The sequence below is a fragment of the Symphalangus syndactylus genome, chromosome 6 (assembly GCF_028878055.3).
Source record: "Symphalangus syndactylus isolate Jambi chromosome 6, NHGRI_mSymSyn1-v2.1_pri, whole genome shotgun sequence".
Lineage (NCBI taxonomy): Eukaryota > Metazoa > Chordata > Mammalia > Primates > Hylobatidae > Symphalangus > Symphalangus syndactylus.
Window position 1 is genome coordinate 112,885,703 of NC_072428.2, and position 19,946 is coordinate 112,905,648.

Consider the following 19,946-nt stretch of genomic DNA (forward strand, 5'->3'; position numbering starts at 1 on the left):
GGTGACTCCGCCTACTGCTACCTACTGTAGCAAGGCCTGCTGTTGTAGCAAGAACTCCACACACAGCTACAAACCTGATACTATTTAAGTGTTATTGTATGTTTATTTTGGAATTTAATCAGATAATCAAATAGTTTAATTGATACGTCTCAATTGATAGAATATGTTAACCTACAAATACTATCAAAATTTGATGTTTGAACAAAGAAATGCACTAACTTAATTTTTCATTTTTTCTTCAACCAAAACATAAAATTCCTTTTAAATTCACAAACTTAATTATATTTAGGACTAAGCAAAGCTAATTAAAAGACTCTTTTTTTAGTATGACACAGGCTGCCAAAATAGCAAACATCCCCTGAATTTAACTTATCTATGGAGAGGTTCCTATGGTTTCTCTACAATATTATTTATTCATTTTGCAATTATTTTTGCACTGTGTAAAACATGAAATTAAGAAGTAAAACAAAACTTACTTTTATCATATGTGCTTGTTTTTAAGTCATTGTCACTTAGTTTCAAACACACTCTTGTATTTTGCCTTGTCTTAGTAGGTCTGGGGCTCTGTAAACTACATTTCCACTTTTTCAGCTGCCTTCCTGTTAGGCTTCCACAATAGTGAATTCTAAAGGAAGACTGGAGGCCTGGAGGAAGAAAAAATGACATATTCTCCTGTTTTTCTTCCTTTGACTGTCAGTATCACCTGAGGAATAGTTTCTTACCCTGGAAATGGCAGTAACAATAGCAATTGGCTTCAGTTATTTCCCCAAAATTCCTACAACCAGCCCCATTTTGCCTTCTTAGAGAGACTAGCACCATTTGGCTGACATCCTGTCTTCAGAATCCTGGCTCCCCGAGACCTCTCCTCTAAGATCGTGAATTACAAGCATTGCCAGGCAATCTCTCCTCAAAGTACTAGTTTTTAGTATTCCCCCACTCAACCCTTTATTACCCCAGCCTTAGAAGTGGTAACTTGCTTACTGTAGTTGCCACTTTTATGATACTTCAGTGTTCCTTTTTTGTTTTATTTTCATCCTCTAGTGCCTGTTAAACATACTCCTTCTATAAATTCTCTTGTTAAACTAACGAGTGTGATTTCTGCTTTTCTGACTGATACAACATTTCTTTATGCTTTTTCTTTGCAAGTAACAGAAACTTACTTAAACTAGGTTAAGAAGAAGACTTTACCATAAACATACAGGTTTCCCCTGGAATCCTGGGACAGGGAGTACGATCTGGCTTTGTACGCTTTGGAAAAGAGCCTGTAACTAAGGTTATTCCTTTCCGTTTCTCTGGAACTATGGTCTCCCATCTTTTCTATTATTTCCTCACCTTAAAAAAAAAAATCTCTCTTAGTAGACCAAGTTTCTCCACCTTTATGTCATAACATGCCATTGCTCGGGGTTTGTTTTCAGCTCAAATGATGCTTACTAGTTAATTGGAAGTCCAGTTTCAGATAGGAGGAAAGAGAAACTGAGTGCTCTTGTTTGCACAAATGTCTGCACCTGACCTCACCACCTATAGCTGTTACAAATACAGCTGTTGGTCTCCCTCACTGGGGTACAGAAGGGCAGTGGTCAGAGAGAGGGACTTTGTGCTGGGTGTACAGTTCAAAGAGTTTCTTTCTGTTTTCCATTTTTTTTTTCATTAAAAGGGATCAAACCTTAAGAAGATTTTTTGGAGAATATATTTGAGGCATAATCCATTGTGTATAATAGTTATTAGATCACTTAAAAAAGTTTTGTTAAGTACATGTTCACTGCACAAAATTATAAATATAGATTAGCTGAAATAAAAAAATAGATACAAACTCCAACCACACTGACACATATTACCAAAACTACATTGATTCATGTGTAAATCTTCCTGTTTTTAAAAATTCTTTACAAAATGGGTTTTCCTATTAACAATAATTTTGAATAACTTTACATGTCAACAAATATGTATTAAGAACTTCATTGTAAAAGACTACCGAATAATTTATAAAACACAATTACTTAATTAATCAATCCTGGATTACTGGACATTTTCATTCCTTAATAATGTAGTTAAATTTTTACAGATACCATTAATTATTTCCTCAGTGAAAATATTTTAGGAATCTATAAATATATACTTCAAGATATTTGATATATATTTTTTAATTGCCAGAAAGTTTGTTTACATATCACCCAGTTGCCAGGAAGGCAATATCAATCAACATTGCCTCCATCAGTATAAGGGACTGTTTTTATTTGTTTTTTTGGTTTCGACACAATATTCGTTATCAATTTTTAATATATGGCAATTTGGGAAGTAAACAACCCTAATGTCCTATTTCTATTTTCATGTATATTTTATTTTTAAATATTTAGTCATGAATTATTATTTGTTAGCCATAGTTTTTGTTTCATGAGTTGCCCCCTTCCTCTAGAGTTGTTCTTTACTTGTGTAATTTGTAGCAGTTAAAGAGAAGATATTCAATTTTCATTTTAAGCTATAGTGTTTGATCTTTGAATCCATCAACTTTTAAAGTTCATATTATATTAACTTTGTAAGTGCAACTGAGGTTTAAGCTAATTTCTCTGCCTTGACCTCTTAATCTCCTATTTTATTTAAAAAAATTTCTGTCACTGAAAGAAATGTTCCTTACCCTATCAGGAATGGTACATTAACCTGCTGTAACTGTGGTCAAAAGCTAAAACACCGATCACTTAATAAACAGCAGTCAAAAATAATAAATTCATGGACAGAGGAATTGAATTAATTTTAAAGCTTATCTACTTAAGACTCAATGAACTATGTGTATTAACTAATTTGATTACAAGATGTGTTAGTGGATGATAATGGCTTAAAATATTTATTCCAAGGATCACATTTAAACTTAACAGGAGATTTCTGGATACTAAATATTTTAATATTAAAATCCATAAAGTTCATGCAAGTAAGACATATTTTGGGCATTTGTATGTTCTCCACTATTCAAATGTCATCAGAAGTCATTCACCAACCTCATCTGGAGATGACAATTCAGTAGAGAATTGGCTAAATTTTAAATACAGAAAATGAAAACAAGCATAAGTAAAAGCAAAGTAAAATCCTATAGAACACAGTATAAAATAAGCTTATATTTAAAATAATTCAAAATGCAAGGGAAACATTTTAAGCCCATGCAGTTACTGGAAGATTATTGCAAAGCTGTAATTCAAATAGTCTGTAGTCATTGTATTTTAATTTTTAGATTCACATTGCATAGTCTCAAGTAATTTAAAGCTCTTTGCCCATTTTCCTAGTACATGTGGCAGAGATGGTATCAGCAACACAAAACATTAAAAAATATGTTAGGCTTCTTAGGAAAAAATCACCCCGAAACATTCTGATTCTCTTTTGTTATATATCTTCCAATTCTGTCTTGTGGGAAACAACAAATTAATCACACATGTTAATGTTTATCCTGGCACTACTTGAATGAAAGAACTCTTGCTATTGCCAAAGACTCTGATTTATCTTATAGGAATTAGAGGAGTCTAATGAAGCAACCTCAGACTTGATGATAATTGAGTCTGGGAAGGCCTGAGATTGGTAGTGGTTCAATGCAGACGGGTGATGATAGAACATAGGGAACAATGTATAGTGCTCATTTAGGGAGCAATCTGTATCAGTACAAATTATAATTCTCAGTTAGGGAGGAATCTGTATCAGGTCAGAATATGCTCAGGCTGGGTGCAGTGGCTTACACCTGTAATCTCAGTACTTTGGGAGGCGGAGGCAGGAGGATCACTTGAGCCTAGGAATTTGAGATTAGCCTGGGCAACATGGTGAGATTCCATCTATACAAAAAACAAACAAACAAAAAACCCCAAAAATTAAAAAATTAGTTAGGTGTGGCATCATGCACCTGTAGTCCCAGCTACTGGGAATGCTGAGGTGCAAGGATCACTTGAGCCCGGAAGGTCAAAGAGCCATGATTGTGCCACTGTGCTCCAGCCTGGATGACAGAGCGGGACTCTGTCTCAAGAAATAGAGAATATTGTCAGTCGTTTAACATGCCATCAAGAACCAAGGATCTTTCCATCTTTATGTTGTGTGTTTGTTTTCCTCTTTATGCTTCTTACCTCATGTCACAAATGGCTGCTGCAGCTCAAGGTATTACATCTAAATTCTAGGAAGTGGAGAGGATGAATACCACCAGCTGTATTTGTTTGTCACCCTGTTCTCAAGAAAGCTTAAACTTTCCTAGGCCACCTCTTTTCTCCCCCTGCAGATTTTTGCTTTCATCTCACTGGTTAGGACCCAGTCACATGAACACAATTAGATGCAAAGGAGTATGGGAAGTGAGTTTTCACCTGAGCACATTGACTTCACCAATAAAATTAGGTGTCTCTTGGAAAAGAAAAAGAGGGAGAAAGATAAGTAGTGAGCAATTACTAGCGTTGCCTCATATTATGAGGCATCTTGAAAAATGAAAATTCATTAGCAGCGATCTTCATATGACTATTTGTTAGAGTTATATTTTCTTTTTAGTTTCCACTGGCAAATATGTGACTGTTGAAGCTTAACAATTTCACAAAAATTACAAAATAGTTTGATATTTTTAAAACAAAACTATTTTCTGAAGATAATAGTATGTGGTAGGCTCCAAATGAAAGAAAAAATTGATGCAAATCTCAAAACTTAAAGGTATTTACATTTTTCTAATGAGGACCAAAAGTGTAATTGCCTGAATTCTAAGAATATGATTTACTAATAGATAGACGCAACCTTTGAAGCAAATACATTAAACGCAAACTATGAAAAATCCTTAAAGGAGTTACAGTCTACGTAGTTTTTAAAGCTTCTTTGTTACTTTAGGTGTAAAATTTTCAACATAATGACTTTGGGTAAAATTTCAGATGTGTTTTACTTATGAAGCATAGTTTTCCTGATAGTGTTTTGTTTTGTTTTAATTTAAAAAGCTGTTTTGGGATATGAATACAAATGGAAATTTTTGTCAGGGAAAATTTGCTAATATTTAATCTATCATGTCGGTAACAGTTAGTTGAAGATTTTACTAAATTCTTTAACAAAAAAATCCTGAGCTTAAGGTCACCCACATCTAATATTTGAGTCTATATTTATTTTTAAAAAAAATTAAAAAATTTTAGATAATATGGGAAGGAGCAAGTAGAGGGAAAAGAAAAATCACCTCTAACACCTAATTTGTATTTTTTTGGGTTTTTTAAATGACAAATTGTGATAGCAGCATCCTTTCTTAAGTACTTTCTATGTCCTTGGCCCAGTTATAAGTGCTTTAAATAAATTATTTCTTTTAATCTTTAAAAACCTCAGTTACATAAGTATTATTATCCTCAGTTACACATAATGTATCTGAAAAGCAAAGAAATCAGGTAAATTATTGTGTTAATTTGGGTCCCCTGGGATGGAATTAGACATGCAAAAGATTTATTGGGGGATATTTTTGTGAAGGATCCAGAGAAGAGGGGAAGGGGGAAGGCATGGAGAGCCTTCAGGTACTTGTGAAAAGGGGGGAGGGGAAGGAAGGACAGTTGTGTAGGAAGAAACTCAGACCACAGTGCAGCTCTCGGAAAATCTCAGCCAGGTTGTCACAAACCTTGGCTCTAGTTGGAGGTGGCATAGAGATGTCTTCTGGGGCAAAGTTTGCCTCTTAGAGGAGAATTGTGCCTTTAGGAGAAATGGCTTGGCTCTCATTCTCTAGCCATACTCAGTTGTTACAGATGTACTTCATTATTACATATCCAATGCCAACCACTACAACAAGCATTTATACTGTCAGGGGCACACCTGGGGAAACTGTGGTCGTGGTGAGTTTTGGGATAGATCTAATGGTAGGGCAGCTGTCAGCCAACTTCACACCTCACAGTAAATTCCCTTGAAAGCAAGTCTGAGCAACCATGACTCCCACACTAGCCACAAGTCAGAAACCAAAGAGTATCAGAGTTACAATTTCATTTATTTCTCAAACTGTGATATTGCAACTCTCTACTGTAGTTTGTACACTTTACATCATTGACATCATACTACTTTTTGTACTTCAAATAGACTGCGCATAATTTTCATGTCATTGTTGCAACAAAATTGAATTATTAAATAAAATGTGACTTTTATTTTTGGCAATATGGGAGGCTAGTACCCTGATTTAAAGTTCACCAAAACAGTTAAAATTCTGGATAAACTGCTACTTATATTAGTGATATTTATTTGTGTATTTTTATTTATTTATTTATTTATTTATTTATTTATTTATTTATGAGATCGAGTCTCGCTCTGTCTCCCAGGCTAGAGTGCAGTGGCACGATCTCAGCTCACTTCAACCTCCACCTCCTGGATTCAAGTGATTCTCCTGCCTTAGCCTCCCCAGTAGCTGGGATTACAGGTGTGCATTATGCCTGGCTAATTTTTGTATTTTTAGTAGAGACAGCGTTTCACCATGTTGGCTAGGCTGGTTTTGAACTCCTGACCTCAGGTGATCCATCTGCCTCGGACTCCCAAAGTGCTGGGATTACAGGCTTGAGCAACCGCGCACAGCCCTCTTATTTGTAATTTTTAAATGCATTGTTGAGTTTAGACCAAAAAGAAGCCAAGGTGGAAACTCAGAAATAGGACTGCCGAGAAAAATTTATTGTAATAAAACTTGGCTCTAGGTTGAGTGGGCGGGGATGTCACCTCAGAAGATTGATAGCCATCATGTGGTCCCAAGATGGATTTGTAGCCCAAATATTCATTACCTGTGGTGCCTTCGACTGTTTGGCAGAAAATAAAAATAAAAAATACACATAATAAATTGTTGGAGCAAGTGATAATCAACATAAACCTCAAAACAAACTCCACCATAAAGTATCAAGGAAAAACAGTAACATATGTGATGGTAATATTTTTCATATATACAAAAATATCACAAAATATACAAAATAAACATGGAAAATATTTATTGGGGGAGATTCTTCTGAAGGACTAAGAGGAGAAGGAGAAGGACAAGGCAAGGTAATAAAAACTAAAATAGATCTATATTGATTGTCATATACTTAAGGGAAGAGACACTTAAAAGATGGTACAAAATATATTCTAAATTTGGTGCAAATGTTGACCACATAAGTGTTTGTGAAATTCTAATATAAATGCTTGTTACATTGATTGACATTGGATATATAATAATGAAGTAATATGTAACAATTTAAAATATGCTTTGCAATTTTTTTGAGAGATGAGAATGATCATACACAGTAAGTATAAATTGATTTCTAGAAGACAATTTGGCTATATGTATGAAGGCCTATATGTATGTATGAAAATCATACATTTTGACCCAGCATTCTAATTTACATGATTTATTACAAGGAAATAATAAGAAACATTTATAAAGCTTTATTTACAACAACCATCATAAGATCACTTTGCACAATAGTAGAAAATCAGGAACTAAATATCTTAAATTAGGATATCTATTAAATAAATTATGGCATAGTCACATGATGACATGCTGTATTATACCTGCTGGTTTTTAAGACTTTGTGTTTGGTGTTCTGAAATTTTACTAAGCTATCTCTCTCCCTCCCTCCCTCTCCCTCTTGTTCTCCGGATGTTTTATATTAAAGAAAGAGTCACCTAAATTTTTGTGGAATGAATGCCCCATACCCAACTATGCTGCATTAGTTAAGATGAAAAATATGCTTTCTAAATATATATAAGGACAGTTGAAAAATAATTTGGCTTTAGTGTAACTCAGATAAGTCAAAGAGCACAGGCTCATACCTAGACAAGATGGGAAAAATATCTTGCCTATGATATGTTCTGGAAAAATTTTAGGTGCCAGAATCAACTTTAGAAGTGTATTTACTCAGCAGCTGGGAGGGCAGGGGAATGGATACTTGACCTGACTTTTCTTCCTGGCCTCTTCATTCCCGTGCCAGGGGAGACTAGCAGCAGTTCACAGCTGACAGCATCTTAGGTCATACCTAACCAGATTCTTCACTCACCACTTGGTTCTTGGCTTTCCCTACTCTAACATTTCCAGGGCAGCAGAAATCCTCTAAAGTAAATGTGGTCATTAGTGCTAAAAAAAAAAAAAAAAAAAAAAAAAGTTGGTCGTGTAGGAGTTATAACCATACTATGGGCAAGCAATTTCATATAACTATTTTTTTAAAAGGATTAATTGGCATTTAATATTAAATGCTAATAATCAACCTTTTGAATGTGGCTTAAAAAGCAATTTTAGAAAACACTACTTAAAATATACATCCAAACCAGAAAATAATTTTCAAAATTATACCATGTGTCCTGATTTTTGTCCTGTTTTGGAAAATCTTCACCATATTCTCTTAAGCTGGAGAAGAAGTTAACAGAAGTCAAATTTTTACCTTTAAAAATTATCCTAAAATAACATAAAAGAAGATGAAAGTTACATTTTATTTCCTACTTGTTTGCACTGTTTGAAGAAACATATATATGTTATATATATGGTATATATGTTATACATATATTATATATATGTTTTTATATATATATATGGGATGCTTATATTATTGTCCGATGTTCACCAATTGCAGCAATTTCCAATAAACAGTTAGATATTATTGTTAGTTCCTAAATTTCTAATTTGACTGCTATGAACTCATTGAGCAATAATGTTACTGAATACCTATAATAGGTAAAATGCTTGCTAGGTTTTGTAAGAGTCCAAATATATGTAGGTGATGTCACTGCCTTCAAGTTAAACCAAAATTAGAATAAACTGTGTGTTATAAAACTCAAGAATCAATATAAATACTCTGATAACTTAATGTAGAAATTGACTCTAAATTATTCTGATTTAGTAGATTAGAACTTTCCAAAACATTTGATTTTAGCCTCAAAACATAGAAGTATAGAAGTAAAACATCCTTCCCTACATGTCTTTTGGACATCAGTGATTCTTCACGTTTTGCTGGACTAAAGATGAATTAAAAGACTTTCTCTAAGTGCTTTGATTTGGAGTAACCAATTGATTGTTTCCTTCCTGACATTACTTTGTGAAATTAGATTGGGACACACTTTTCCTTGAAGAGCTCTACATCCACAAATGTTTCCGATTACATGAAAGCCTTCAGCGTGTGAAGGGTCATCATGCAGAGAAGAGTGTCTGACTTTTCCCTATTGCCATGAATGACAGAATAAGATAATATGAGTTTAAATTGAAAGAGAAGAAGGGATTTGGCTTGCCTATGGGGAAGGTTTTATTATTTAAACCCTCCTATCTTAGAGTAGCATGAACCTCCTGTAGTTAATAAGAGCTAAGAGCTACTTGGAACTTACTATGTGTCAGGGATTGCCTTAAGCCTCTTACCTATGTTAACTCATTGACTCTTTGCAGTCGTCCTGTAAAATAGATACAGTAGTCCCTTTTTATCCATGGGGGATGTGTTCCAAGCCTACCAGTGAATGCCTGAGATTGCAGATAGTACTGGACTCTATATACACTATATTTTTTTCTATACATACATACCTGTGATAATATTTATAAAGTAGGCATAAAGAGACAATAACAATGGTAATTAATAAACAAATATAAAAATATACTGTAATAAAAGTTATGTAAATGTGATCTTTTTCACTCTCTGTCAAAATATGTGGTTGTACTGTACTCACCCTTCTTCTTCCTGTGATCTGTTGATCTGATAACCCAGATAGCTACTACTTGAGTGACTAATGGGCAGGTAATAGTGTGCAGTGTGGCTAGGCTGCCACTGCACAAATGGATGATTCGTGTCCTAGGTGGGAAAGAGCAGGAGGGCATGAGATTTCATCACACTACTAAGGATGGCATGCAATTTAAAACATATGAATTATTTGTTTCTGGAATTTTCCATTTAATATTTTTGGATTGTGGTTGACAGCAGGTAACTGAAATTGCAGAAAGTGAAATGGTTGGTAATTGATATTACTGTATTATCATTATCCCGACTTGCAGATAAAGAAGCTGAAGCATCAAGAAGTTAAGCCCCAAAACTTGCTGTTAGCGAATGGAAGAGTTAGGATTACAAACCGAGGCAACAAAAGGGAAAAGGAAGAAGTTCCATGCTCTCAACCACTGCATTTCTGGCACCTCACCCTGTGCTGCCTTGGTTCCTCACTTACCCCAGCATCTTTCTTGCTTAACTTTTGTTATCTTTCCTACAGAGCACATCTTCTCATTCTTGCTTATTGGAGAAGATTGCTTATAAGCAGCTTCTCCAAATCCTACATGCTGAATCATGTAGTTTTAATTAACTCTCCCATAGTATCTTAGAAGTATTACTCATTTAATCTTTCCTGGGGAGGTACATGCTGGGGAGAGTTCACCTCTACTGCTTTCTAGTAAAGTATTTATAAATTTCACATGATCACCTAGCAGCAAAATTTTCCAGTGATGTTTTATGTATCTTTCTAATCTTATTCATAAACACGTACCTATTAATGACAGAACTAGTCAATTAAAAAGTATTTCAAAAAAGGTTTGGAAATAAAAATCTCTAACAAACAATATAAGAAGACATATGGTTATGTTTAAATTCTCTATTAAAGAAATGATCTATTCTTTTCTGGCAAAGATTCTAAAATCTCATATTACAGTTGACCCTGGAACAATGTGGGGGTTAGGGGTACTGAACCCCTCACAGTCAAAAATCCACATATAATTTTTAACTCCCCTAAAACTTAAGTACTAATAGTCTACTGTGGATCAGAAGCCTTATCAATAACATAAACAATTGGTAACACACATTTTGTATGTTATATGTATCATATACTGTATTCCTACAGTAAAGTAAACTAGAGAATGGAACTATTATTAAGAAAACCATAAGAAAGAGAAACTATACCTACTATTTATTAAGTGGAAGTGGGTCATCATGAAAGTCTTTATGCTTGTTGTCTTCATGTTGAGTGGGCTGAGGAGGAAGTGGAAGAAGAGGGGTTGGTCTTGCTGTCTCAGGGGTAGCAGAGGCAGAAGAGGTGGAGAAGGAGGAAGGGGAGGCAGGAGAGGCAGGCACACTCAATATAACTTTTTGAAAAAATCCACATATAAGTGGACACACATGTTTCAGACCTGTACTGTTCAAGGGTTGACTTTGTTTAAAATACTGAAAGCTTAGATAATCTTAGTTAACTAAACTTAGTTTCTCATTGGTTAGCTAAAGATTATGGTGCACTCCCTCCCAATATGAATCCTCATTTCCTGCTATGATGAGTTGTGCTTTGCTCCATTTTCCCTGCTTCCATCTGCTACTAGGCTATGATCTCTTCAGGTTTCCAAGCCCAGCTGAGTGGGATCTTCTAATGACCCTTATTTTGACAGCATCTACCAGCACAGAAATGATGATGGTGGTGAATTACAGCCACTTTGCGTGAAGTGATCTCTGATACAGCATTTCTTCTTGTTTTAATGTGATAGGTAACATCTAAAACTGCCTTTTCTCTCTAATGAGTTCTCTTCTCACTCTATAGGTGTCTTGGTTATATGCTAAAGCAGACTTTAAAGAACCCTAGTGCAAGATTATGTGGCCAGGTCAAACTCTAAATAGTTTCAAGTAACTCTGGATAAAGCACAGCACACTGAAAAAACATCAATTTCTTAATGTTCTCTATACAGAATTCCTCAATGAATGATCCTCTGCTACCTTCATCAGAAGATTAAAGGTGGTTTATAAAAATGAAGGCATTGGTCTCTAATTCTACTCAAAAGATCTAGGCATTGTGGATTGAAACCTGCACTTCAAATAACCATCACAAGATGGGTGTGGTGGCTCACACCTGTAATCCCAGCACTTTGGGAGGCTGAGGCAGGCAGATCACTTTAGGTCAGGAGTTCGAGACCAGCCTGGCCAATATGGCAAAACCCCATCTCTACTAAAAATACAAAAACAAACAAACAAACAAAAAACAAAAATAAAACAACCACAACAACAGAAAACAACTAGCCGGGTGTGGTGGCGGGCACCTGTAGTACCAGCTACTCGGGAGGTTAGGGCAGGAGAATCACTTGAACCCGAGAGGCAGAGGTTGCAGTGAGCCGAGATCACGCCACTGCATGCCAGCCTGGACGACAGAGTGAGACTCCATCTCAATAAAATAATAAATAAATAAATAAATAAATAAATAAGCATCACAGGTCAATCTTACCCATGTTTGGGAACTGATGTTTTGTTTAGAAAATACCTACCTACAGAAGCAGTGATACCACAGAGGAATTGTGGACAAGTGCATCCTTCAGACACTTTCTTTAAAAATGAGCTTATGCTGTTCCCCACCCTGTGTCCAAGTGTTCTCGTTGTTCAGTTCCCACCTATGAGTGAGAACATGTGTTGTTTAGTTTTCTGTCCTTGGAATAGTTTGCTCAGAATGATGGTTTCTAGCTTCATCCTTGTCCCTACAAAGAACATGAACTCATCCTTTTTTATGGCTGCATATTATTCCATGGTATATATGTGCCATATTTTCTTAATACATAGTAACAAATCTGCATGTTGTGTACATGAACCCTAGAACTTAAAGTATAATAAATTAAAAAAATAAAGTTTTAATCTATAAACATTAAAAAATGAGCTTATGCTTTAAGTTACTATGGTTTATTTCAGGTGCAGAAAATTATATTAATACAGCTACCCATGGATCCAGCGAAGGATAGGTGCCCTGCATAAAGTAAACTTGTAGGGGATGGACATGAAAGAATGCCATCTGCTACTGAGGTGACCTGGTGCAAAATTTGGCCCAGTTGGAGTGTTTCATAATGGGTGATCTCATCAATGTGAGACTGCCCCAATAATAAGTCAATTCCTAATTTGAAATATCCTGGCTAAAAATTGGCACCTGTTCTGGTTCTTCATAGAGCTCAGTGCAATCCCAGTCCTGGAGGTGATGCACCTTTGTTGTAGTCATTGTTTTTTCTTCAACTTTTACTTTAAGTTCTGGGGTACATGTTCAGGATGTGCAGGTTTGTTACATGGGTAAACATGTGCCATGGTGGTTTGCTGCACAGATGAACCCACCACCTAGGTATTAAGCCAAGCATCCATTTGCTATTCTTCCTGATGCTCTCCCTCCTCCGATCCCCCAACCCACTGCTGTGGGCCCCAGTGTGTGTTCTTTCCCATGTGTCCATGTGTTCTCATCATTCAGCTCTCACTTATAAGTGAGAACATGCGGTGTATGGTTTTCTGTTCCTGTGTTAGTTTGCTGAGGATAACAGCTTCCAGTTCCATTCGTGTCCCTGCAAAGGACATGATCTCATTTCTTTTTATGGCTGCATAGTATTCCATGGTGTGTATGTATCACATTTTCTTTATCCAGTCTATCATTGGTAAGCATTTGGGTTGATTCCATGCCTTTGCTATTGTGAATAGTGCTGCAATGAACATGTAAGTGTGCATGCATCTTTATAACAGAATGATTTGTATTCCTCTGGGTATATATCCAGTAGTGGGATTGCTGGGTCAAATGGTATTTCTGCCTCTAGATCTTTGAGGAATCACTGCACTGTATTCCGCAATGGTTGAATTAATTTATACCCCCAACAACAGTGTAAAAGCATTTCTTTTTCTCCACAATGTTGCCAGCATCTGTTGTTTCTTAACTTTTTAACAACCACCATTCTGACTGGTGTGAGACGGTAGGTATCTCACTGTGGTTTTGATTTGAGTGATGCACCTTTGAACAGGAGTCAAGCCGCTGAGATGGTTCTCATGCTTTACTTTCCAACACTTCTTTCCAATAACCTGCTACCATCTCATTAGGCTTGGTTTTTCCTTGCAACTTCAGAGAGCTCAACAAAGAATTGCATAAAAACTAATTTAATAGTTGCTATTCAGGACCAGCAAAAGGAAAGAGACCATCAGTAATAGAAACAAGCTATTTTCATTTTATAAAAACATCAAAGTCTCTAATGACCAGTTATGTTTATTTCTGCTCTCTTTTAATAGTAACAGAGAAAAAAATTACAAAACCAGAATTCTAATTTGTGTGAAAAAAATAGTCTTGAAAGTCAACACTTGGATATCTTGCACTGAGCATGTTTATGGAAAATTTCTTTATAATTTAATTTTTTTCCAGGAAGATGCACATTAAGTAAGTGGCTTAGGTGCTTCCTAGTTGAATGTGGTTCAATGAAGACAGCATGACTGTAGAAGTTTGAAGAGTACTTCTCTTCTACTGTCTCCTGGAATTCTTAAAAATGAGTGAAACTAATAAACTCTAAGTATGTTAAGGGTATATTGAATTGTTAGGTTGCAAATAAGAATAATGAAGTGGAAGGAAAATGTTCAAGAAGTGGAAGCTTTATTTCAATTGCAAGTCTCTGAGGTCATTGTTTTCTTCCTGGCTTTTGGCCAGGGGATCTCTTTCAACTTCTTAATTCACTCTCTTTTGAATGTGACCCCCTCCATATTAGCCAGCATGTCAAGTCTTTCTCATGTTTCACATTTCTGTCTTTCTCCTCTGCTTTCTTCTTCTGCTTGGGCTGATGTGATTACATTAGGTCCACCTGGATAATCCACAACTCTCTCCCATTTTAACATCAATTTATTAGTAACCCTAATTACATCTATGAGGTCCCACTTACCATGCAATGTGCCATATTCATGGGCATATTTCATTATACTCACAGTTCCTGATATCAGGCCAAGTGTTTGATTTTAATATTAAAAAGAGATAATTTACTCAGTTTATTAATCCAAGAGTATTTATTGATTATGTATTTTGGGCCAGCCCTCTTCTAGGTACTAGAGATTGAATGAGGAGGAAAATGTTAGGCAAGAAGGTAGCTAATTCATGTAGGATGTTGTTCACCATTGTCAGAACTTAGAGTTTTACTTTAGATATCAAGGGAGATCATTGAAGAGCTTAATGTATGGGATGCAATCATAGGAGTTACATTTTAAAAGGACACAAACTGGACTTTCTCTTCCACAAAGATGGAGCAGATGTACTTTTCCCTATTCCACCCACTAAATACATGCCTCAGGTAACTCAAGGCAGTCTGAAGGCTTTTGCTGTATATTTCTGCTTCCTCTCTCTTTAGTTTTTCTCAAGCAATACCTCATTAATTCTTTCATACTTCTGTGACTTAGCATCTGTTTCTGCATGATCATACCCCCAAAGATCTCCTGCATCCCTACCTGTTTCATTATATAATAAAAACTCAAATTCTCTTTGATAGATAGAATTAAAAAATCCCAGTTAATGATGTAAGCTCTCTCTCTTTTTTCTTTTTTTTTTTGCCTTTTGGTTCAGTTGTGTAATTAGTTCAAAATAGCCAGGTCACATTCTCAGCTTCAAAATTAAACAATTGTTGTGTTCTCTTGTCAAAGTATTCATCCCTTGGTACCTAAACCAGTAGAGTTTAAAGTTGTGGTGACAAAAAGGAAAATATTTGCTAGGGGATTCCTAGGAGTACTAATAGGAGGAACCACTCTCGTTTTCACCTGGTGGTTTCTGGACCCCGTAATCCTTACCACAAGAGAATCACCAGCATGTATTAATTTCTGATTTGGAGCATATAGCTCACACTGGAGGATATTAGCCATCCTCACAATGTGTTAACTAGCTGACACTGCAACTGCACTTTCAAAAGTCCATTATACCATAGTATCAGGCCAGCTCAGTGGATTTCATTAGCATAAGTCCAATGATGAAGTTTATTTGTTCTAAAACGAGTTCCTTCGTAGAGAGCCATGCTCTGTGGAATAGCTTAATGATGAACAGGTTTTCCATAAATCCAAAAATGGTGGGTTTTGTTAGAAGCATTAAAGGTAAGGAAGACAAATACCCAGAATAAGTGCCTATTCCAAAGAGAACATAATGCTTTCTTTTTCATAGGGGAGTGGTGCCATTTATCTCCCAGGGAGTTATTTTAGAGAATCAGTGTTGATCTCTGCTGTTGGACAACTGGGCACTCAGAAGTAGTAAAGTCTTGGTGAGTGGAAGGCCATGATACTGAGTGAAAGCAAAACTTCTATCCCTGCTGCCATGACCCCTGTGTTCATGAACACATTGCGAAGGATGGAGTTGGCTGTGGAAAGAGGCTGAGTGACAGCTAAAAATGAGGTATCTGAGCCATTTGATCATCAAGTTCTTCTTTTGCTGAGATTGCTCATTAGTGAGTATTTACATTTGATATAAACATTCCTACTCTCTGCACCCATTCAGAGACATCACATATCTCATCCCCAAACCTGCCTGTCATTAATTTTCTAACAGTGTTCATTCCAAATTTTTGACATCATGCCAAACCATTATCAATGCTCACGAATCTGTGTAGATCCACATATTGAAGCATCTCTTTTTTTCATGCAAAATGAAAAATCAGGAGTATTGTTCTAAAGTCAGCCAAATGGGGGGATATCCTTTTATCCTTTAGGGCCACCCCTGAAGTAGGGCTGTAACATTGCAGCTGCTCACTTTTGGATCATGCCAGAATATTGTGCAGAATATAATTTCTTCATCTGAATATTTTCTTTATCATTCAACTGGTCACGGTGAAAGTCTCATAAAATGATTGGTGTAGACTGAGAGAGGAAATGTTTCTCTAGTAGGAGCTACAGGAGTTGGAGCCATTTGCTTAAACTCATACCTCAGGACCTACTCAGTCTTGATCTCATCTATACTGCTTTTTCCTGATGGAGAAGTATTGCTGTTCCCACTCAACTTTATAGCTTGGAGGCCATATAACTCCCAGTTCATCATGGGCAGCTCAGAAACTTTAGGGCCAATGATAAAGAATTCATCTCTTTGGTCACACGGGTAAGCCATACCCATTTTTCAAAAGAGAAATAGTTGTCTACAGTGGACAGCATAACTTTGTGCTAAAATCTTACAGATCTGTGCTGTATTTCACCTGTAGTGGCTGGTCAAAGACTGCATTCAGCATCCGTATCTGCCACAGACACTTCAAACACTGGTGAATCTTCTGGGTCATATGACCCAACTTCAGAACAGCTTGCATAGCAGCTTGGAACCATTGCAGAGCTGTCTTCTGCTTTGGGCCCACTTAAAACTTGCAGCCTTTCACATTTCTTAGTAAATGGTTTGAAAGAACACATTCAAATAAATTAGTTGATGCCCCCAAATTACAAAGAAGCCTCCAGGTCTCTCTCTTCATGGTAGGAGAGGCGTTTTCATCATAAGGACCAATCCAATGTGCCCCACGTCACTGGACTCCTAGAAATTTCATTAAGGTGTGAGATCCCTGAATTTTAATGGGAGTTCTTTCCCATCCTTTAGTCTACATACCGATGCCTCCATTTCCTGCTCACCAGAAAGTTCCAATCAATGTGATATTATTGTGCTAGACCAGCATGATGTCCTATGGAATGAAGAGGTTATCAAAGTGCTTGAAAAGGAAATATGACAGAGAGATGAAGAGTTGAAAACAAACAACTCCTGGTGATCTTTACAAGCAAGTGTAAAGAAAAGAAAAAAAAACATTCACCCATTAGTTCAACTGCTGCATACCAGGTACCAAGGGCAATGCTGATTTGTTGTAGTCAAACCACATCTAGAATAGTTGCTGCAACTAGAGTTACCATCTAATTAAATTTATCATAATTCAGTGCATTCACATTTCTAGTGGCTTCTATTTGGCCTTTCCTACTATAATAGCCCTCACTTGAGTCAGGAAACTGCTTTGAGGATTATGCCAATTGTTAAATATATCTATTTCAAATCTGCTTTCTGGGGCTGAAGAAATTATTGCAGGGTGAGTAGAAGACCTACTGGGGCCACTGTCACACAGACATACATCAAAGCTTTATCAGCTGGCTTCCATAAGCCTCTGTCTGGACTGGTGGAGAAGAAGTGGGCTTTTTCTCCCCCAAATTAGATTTAATTTAGAGTTAAGATCCAAAAATTCCCTCAAAGCTTGGTGTTTTCCTTTCCTCAATGCTAGTAACTTTGGTATATGTCCATAGTCCCTTTGGGGAAGGCTAGGAAAAAAAGTTACAAGATAAATTTCGGCAATGTAGGAAGGTCGCTCCTCAAGGAACCCAGGCCTTCTTTCATTTAGGGGACGTTGTGTCTGTGAACTGGCTCAAGTCTGGGAATTGGTTGAGGGACCCGAACTCTCTATGGAGGTGATTGAAGTTAGATTTCTGTTAACTATGCTAAGAGTTGCTCTGATTATTCAAATAAAGTACAATGTTTGTAGCCTGCCATATATTTTGCTTTTATTTTATTATTATTTTTTTCTGAAATGGAGTCTCACTCTGTCACCCAGGCTGGAGTGCAGTGGCGTGATCTCCACTCACTGCAACCTCCGCCACCCAGGTTCCGGTGATTCTTCCTGCCATATATTTTAGAAATAGGATAACCGTAATCAATAAACCAGTACCAAAGGTCATTGCTGTTCAAACTAGTCTGCTTCCCATTATGATAACCATACCTACTTTGAATCTGGCAATTAAGACATGCAACGTGGCTCTTATTATACTGGGATTGCATCATCCCAGACTGAATTCAGATGACTTATTTTAATAGCAGCATTTCCCACTATTACTTCTGGCCTCTAGAGAATAGCTATGACAGAGGACTTCGAGGGTGCTGGTATTCCCCTTTCAGTGTAAGTATACTTCTTGAGATATATAATTAGAAGATGAGTAAGGGGGTCACACATAACAAAATCATTATAGCATTCATTTTCCCTAAATATTTGATAACTGTTTCTACAGAATATCAAGGCAATTCTGATATCTCAATTTCCATCAGCATAGACCACCTTCGGTTCTGAGTTTCAGTTAAGCAATTGAACCCACAGAGCCACTCCAAGCTACTTTAGTTAACACATTAAATTAAATCTGGTTAATTCCACTGCATCATTCAATTTGGCCATTTCTTCTACCTGATTTGAAACTGTTAGAATCCATTATGATAAATATTCTCCAGGTTTTAGTTAATGTATGTTGGCAAAATATTGCAATTAGTGTGTATGCTACCTTCTCCCAGATCATATTTTGTGCTCAATACCTTAGATTTTAATATAATTATCTGCTAGGAGTAATGAGAAGAGGAAGATTGGGATTTTTGTGCAAGGCAACTGTCTTGGAAAGGTCATTGCAGGTTATTTAGGCAAGAGGAGTCTAATCTCCTTAGATTGCAAGAATGGGATGCTTCTATGGCAAGGGAGTCACAGTGGAATTTGGAGGTTCAAGGTCCCTAGCTTCTCTGGAATGTGCCCAGATGCCCTTATGGCAATTTTCATGGTTTTCACTTTTTTCCAATCAATGCCGTCACTTTAACATAAGAGAATCTGCAGCTGTGAACTCTATGTACAATATAATTTAGCCACCTGAATGACTGGACTTTGAGTTTGATAACAAAAACCTCAACCTTTTAGCTATAGGATATAGGACTTTTTGAAGGGAGACACAGAAGCTTCCTGGTTCATTCCCCATACCTTGAGTTGGGACTTGAAAGTTCCAAGCTCATCATTTTTTTTTTTTTTAGTTGCTCAAATGGACACAAAGATGGGAACAATAGACACTGGGGACTACTAGAAGGGGAGAGTGAGGAGGGCAAGGGCTAGAGAAACTACCTATTGGGTACTATGCTCAGTACCTGGGAGACGAGATCAGAGATCAGTTATACCCCAAACCTCATCATTTTATTTCTTTCTTTCTTTTCCTTTTTTTTTTTGTGTGTGTACTTAAAAGCTACCAACCAATCTCATAATTCCTATACTCTTTATTTCCACTAAAACTCTGGCCTTCCATAGGCACTTGACTCCAGATAGCAAAAAGTGATCTTATGGCTCATCCCTAGAGCTGGGAATGGGGTTCCATCCAACACAAATTACATGACCAAGAATGAGTGGGAAGCAAACTCATGGGAAACCAGGGTACTGTTGGTGGAAGAGGTAGGAATGAGATCCCAAACACCTATCCAGTTACCCTGTCCATAGTCAGTCTTTTCTCTCCAAAGTTGAATATAACATATATTGTACTGTTACT

At 36.6% G+C, this 19,946-nt stretch overlaps 1 long non-coding RNA gene across 1 annotated transcript in view; it reads left to right on the forward strand.

Moving 5' to 3' along the window:
* The window catches only part of LOC129484017 (uncharacterized), a 39,866-nt gene extending 29,582 nt beyond the window's left edge, over positions 1–10,284 (forward strand). The window contains exon 3 of the long non-coding RNA XR_008658341.1: positions 9,944–10,284. This is a non-coding gene — a long non-coding RNA (uncharacterized lncRNA). The remainder of the gene's footprint in view (positions 1–9,943) is intronic.
* The last annotated feature ends 9,662 nt before the right edge of the window (positions 10,285–19,946 follow it).